This window comes from Schistocerca americana, chromosome 3, assembly GCF_021461395.2.
Source record: "Schistocerca americana isolate TAMUIC-IGC-003095 chromosome 3, iqSchAmer2.1, whole genome shotgun sequence".
NCBI classification, from domain to species: Eukaryota; Metazoa; Arthropoda; class Insecta; order Orthoptera; family Acrididae; genus Schistocerca; species Schistocerca americana.
Genome location: NC_060121.1, coordinates 322733489 through 322738660, shown reverse-complemented (window position 1 = coordinate 322738660; position 5172 = coordinate 322733489). Strand labels below are relative to the sequence as shown.

Sequence of the window (5172 nt, the reverse complement as noted above, 5' to 3'; positions counted from 1 at the left end):
CGCACCGCCGAACTAGGCAAGGTCCTAATGGATGTGGTTTGCCATTGCCTTCCTCCGACCGTAATGGAGATGAATGATGATGATGATGAAGACGAAACAACAACACCCAGTCATCTCGGGGCAGGTGAAAATCCCTGACACCGCTCGGAATCGAACCCGGGACCCCGTGGTCGGGGAGCGAGAACGCTAGCGCGAGGCCACGACCTGCGGACCTCAGTGTAGTATAGATCACGAAAAACATGAGCATTGCGCTGATTTTCTTCCCTTTCGTTGATGTTTTTCTTGGTTAACGAACTGCATTCATCATCTTTTTTGGTTCTGAGCCTCCAGCGGTGTTAGCGGTGCGGCACCTAATCAGGTCGCTGTGCTCCCCTGCAGTCGTCTCCGTCGCCGACGGTGCGCGGGCTGTACGAGCGCTGGCTGCAACCGGAGGCGGCGGCGGTGGCTGGCGGGCGCCTGCAGCCGTCTCTGGTGTCGGCGTTCAGCGCGACCTGCTCCCAGCCGCACGCCGCCTTCATGGGCATGCGCGGCCTGTACGCCAGGATGGCGCCGCGCCTACCTTGCGCTCTGGCCGAGGTGCCCGGTGCCGCCTCCACCATCCTCTACGGCTTCGGCGTGCGCCTGGGCTTCCCCTACCGCGACGTCCTCAACCGCAAGTCAGTGCACCCGCTGGCCCGTGTGAACTGAGTGGCCAAAAGTCACAGGTCGGCGTGTCCCATCTGAACACGCACCCTGTATACTGCCGAAGGAAACGGCTTGATGAGTGAGGTTCAAATTGATCTAAGCCAGGGGTCCGCGAGCTGTGCCAGAGGGGTCCGCAAGATGCTATTAGAATAAAAAATATCTTAAATATATTTCGTATGATAACAGATTTTTTGTTTCGGCCGCTTCCTGCATGAGCAGTTTAAGCTCAATACTTTTTCAATAGTGAATATGTCAATGTTTTTTGTAAGTACCAAAAACAGAAAACGTATAAAAAGACTTTTAATTTGGCTTTTTTTAGGTACTTGGTACTGTGATATGACAAGGTACCAATCATGCTCGATGAGGGGGTCATCGAGAAAATTTTGGTGAGAACCCCTGCTCTAAGCACTATGGGACTTCACATCTGAGGGGCTTGATGAGGGATGTAGCGCAAGTGTAGATACGTCTCCAAAAACTGCCTGGAAGGCTTGTAAAGCTGTTTCAGGGTAGATTGTGCTGAGAAATAACTGTTACCAAAAAAAAAATACTATACGTTGTGCCGTTTTCGAGTTAATTAGTATTGAAGTTAGCCAATCAGGTCACTGCGCACACAAATTCGAGCGGCCACAGACGGTGTCGCCAAACGTGTTCTTCGTTTCGTTTCCTAAAGCCGATCAAGAGGGCAGTATGAAAATTGGACGTGGGCCGTTAGTAAGGATCGAACGCGAGCCAAAGGCTGAGCAGTCTCGTGTGCTATCATCTACACTATGAGAACAACTAACAGTTGTTGTTTATACGAAGACAGTAACTTGTTCTCGAAAGCCCAGCCATTGACCTTCGTCTGTGCGAATGCGCACAGGTTGCCCAAACTCTTACGGGAATCGCCAAAGCGTGCGCGAGTAATTAGTGTGTGGGCAAATGTCTATAAGGTACAATACATATGTAGAATTGTGGACAGTTGGGAATGTGAGTCTCACGGGAAGCGTGCAAGGGATAAGTCCTTGCAGTCGGGCTATTCATCTGTATCCTCGGTGGCTCAGATGGATAGAGCGTCTGCCATGTAAGCAGGAGATCCCGGGTTCGAGTCCCGGTCGAGGCACACATTTACAGCTGTCCACATCGAGGTATATCCTATACCAACTGACCTAAAGGCAAAGGTCTCGAGTTCGAGTCTCGGTCCGACAAACAGTTTTAATCCGCCAGGAAGTTTCTAATTTTAATTAAAATCCGCCAGGAAGTTTCTAATTTTAATTAACTCTGAAACGGCGCAATGTATCGATTTTTTTCTTAACAATTACCTATCATCACAACCTACCCTACAACATCCATAAAGCTTTTCAGACTGTTTCTGACCACCCTGTACGAGCAGTGTGCTACAGATATGCGCGCGCTTAACATGGTAGCAAATTGCAAATTGACCGAATTCGAACTTGGGATGACTGGACCAGAGTGGCCAAACTGGTGTTATTTTTTGCCAGAATCGGTGTTAATTTTGCAAATTAGTCAATACTTTTGGTAATCTCGTTTCATGTAGTTGCAAAATTCGGTGTATTTATTGCCAAACTCGGTTTTTTTTGCTAGATTTTTTTTGCACAATTCGGTTTGTTTTGCCACATCTGGTATCTTTTCTGCCAAAGTTGGTGAAGTTTTTGTCAAATACGTTACATCTTTTTATTCGCAAATTAGATGACGTTGTTAGCCAATTTGGGTGACGTTTTTACCAAATTCGGTGTTATGTTATTGAACTATTTGGTGTTATGTTATTGAAATATTTGATTATTTTATTGAAATATTCGATGGTCTTGCTACCAAATTCGATGTTTGTGCCGTATTCCATATTTTCTTGACAAATTCGGTGTGCTTTGTCATATTTTGTGTTTTTTACCATATGATGTATTATTTTTGATAATTTCGGTCCTATTTTCCTTATCACATTGCAGCTCTTTATACTGGAAATGACCAGTAAGTTTAAGATTATACACAAACAGCAGCCTAGAGGAGAATAGAATTCAAAATGCAGTTGTAACATTCAATAACAGCAGTAGATTGTCGTCCTCAGATTTACAACATTTTTACATAGTAAAATTACAAATTTCACGATATCTAGTAAAAATCACCGATTTCGCTTTACTTAAATAAAAACCGCTAATTTCCTGTTATTTTTAGCGACATCGATTCCGCGAAATTTTCCTTTTCCCAGTCGTATAATATCGGACATTACACAAGGATTAGGACTTCGCCGGCCGGAGTGGCCGAGCGGTTCTAGGCGCTACAGTCTGGAACAGCGCGACCGCTACGGTCGCAGGTTCGAATCCTGCCTCGGGCATGGATGTGTGTGATGTCCTTAGGTTAGTTAGGTTTAAGTAGTTCTAAGTTCTAGGGGACTGATGACCTCAGAAATTAAGTCCCATTGTGCTCAGAGCCATTTGAACGATTTTGATTAGGACTTCCGAAATCAACAGTGTCTAGGGTGGACCTTCCGTATCGTAGACAATATTTCCACACGCTTAACAATCAGCACAGGAGGATCACAGGTGTGTCAGGAACGGATGTCATGTCACCACCTCAGAGCCATATGGGGCGCTCGACAGTGTACTTGTGAGTCATACTGTCGCGGATTTGAATATGGGACATAAGGAACACATTTCTACCACGACAATACGGAGAGAAGTGCACCGCATAAGACATAGAATACAGAGTTCCACAACCGGAATTTGCGTTGTTGGTGATATTTGTTTTAAGGGCTTTAGGCCGTGATCCAGGCAATAACTCTTTGCCTAACGTTTCATCTTCCAGTGCTGGAGACATCATCAGAGGTTTTAACGACTCAGAAAGCAGTTACAGTCTCAAACAAGCTCACGTAGCCGTACTGTTTATACGTATCTACGCAACGATCGTTTCGTGACGTCATGAAACCGCTGTATAATTTCGCGGAGTCGCGCCGACCTATGTTATGTAGCGTGTAGCGATGAAAAGTCGGCACTGTTTCCTTTATTTTAAGGCCCAAAACTTGTCTAATTTCAACCATTCTTCTTATCTTTCGAAGTTATTTTGTGCTTTTGAATTTCTACAGCCTATCTGAAAATTTTTGCGATGATACGTACAAACAGTCCGCCTACTAAGCTTCTTTTTATTTTGAGTCCTTAAAGATCTGATGATGTATTCATCATAGGAAGACGTTACGTTAGGCAGATAATTACGCCAGAGACCACGGCCTAATGCCATAAAACAAATATAATCAATAACACACCTTATAGACATCAACAGCCGATAACTGACACCACATATGGTCCCTTTCCATAACTTTTGGCCACTCAGTGTAGATACTAGTTTCACTTACTTCAACTTTAAGCAGTTGATAGATTAGTCAAAATAGAGGGGTGGAGTAATTTGCTGTAATTTACCATTATTTAATAAATGTATTAGTGTTCTGTTGGTCTTCATAATGCACATATCAGGTGATAGGTAAATGCCTCTTACTGTAGCCACAACTTCCTTAGTCTGTCTAACCGTTCCATCAGTACTGGTAATTCTGAGAGTTAGTTGGTAAGGGTTATTCTTGTAAGTTTAGGAGGAAAAAGCTGATTTACTGTAGTTCTTATTTGCCACGAGAAGTATGGCTCTAAATCTCTGCGATGGCAACCTCATCGCCAGTTTTGCCTATTTCCAGTCTGTGCCCCGTTCAAGGACATCTCTTGCACAATTTCAACATTTAAAACTGAGTCGGTTCCGAGTGTTCTTATCATTTCACAAATATTTCGTCTTTAACTTACATCTTTGTGCTGCTCTACCCCTCTGATTAATCAACTCTGAGATCTACCCATCCTGTCAACTACTGGGGCCTCTGCCTTTCGCGGGTAAGTGCTCTACCGACTGAACTATCCAAGCACGCCTCACAACCCGCCCTCGCAGCTTTACTTCCGCCAGTACCTCATCTCTTACCCTCCAAACTTCACATAAGTTTTCCTGCAGCCTAACGTTCCTGGAAGAAAGTATATTGCGAGGACATGAATTACGCACAGCCTAGACGATTCTTTCCACAATGAATCTGCACTTTGCGAGCCACCAACTCACCTTTTCTCTGCATACCATCTCTAGTTTGCTTTTCACTCTTCCGGTACCCATCTCGCAAGCTTTCTCATACCACATCCGGTTACAGCCTATCTGCATCCAAATTCCTCATGAGACGTGTTGGTGGGACGCCACAGCACCATCATCTTTAGAGTTTCAATGCGACATACAACACTGTCTCATCATGTATAAGATTATTCGTTTTTAACCTTATCACTGGACAAAATATTAGTTATCCTTTTAAAAAAGTATACTGGCTGTTCTGCATAGTTGTAAATGGTGTACAACTAATAGCAAGTACTCATGCGAGCGTCCACAACTGACGTAAGGCATGGCAGTCAAGTCTTCCTTATGCAAGTTATTCTTCTTTGGCAAAAAAACACAACAGAATTAAAAAAAAGTTTCTCCTTACTAACA

General features: G+C 44.2%; 1 non-coding gene across 1 annotated transcript; it reads left to right on the top strand.

Annotated features, from left to right (window-relative positions):
• Positions 1-1709: 1709 nt before the first annotated feature.
• On the top strand, positions 1710-1783 carry Trnat-ugu. The gene has a single exon. It is a non-coding gene; the product is annotated as a tRNA-Thr (tRNA).
• Positions 1784-5172: the final 3389 nt, after the last annotated feature.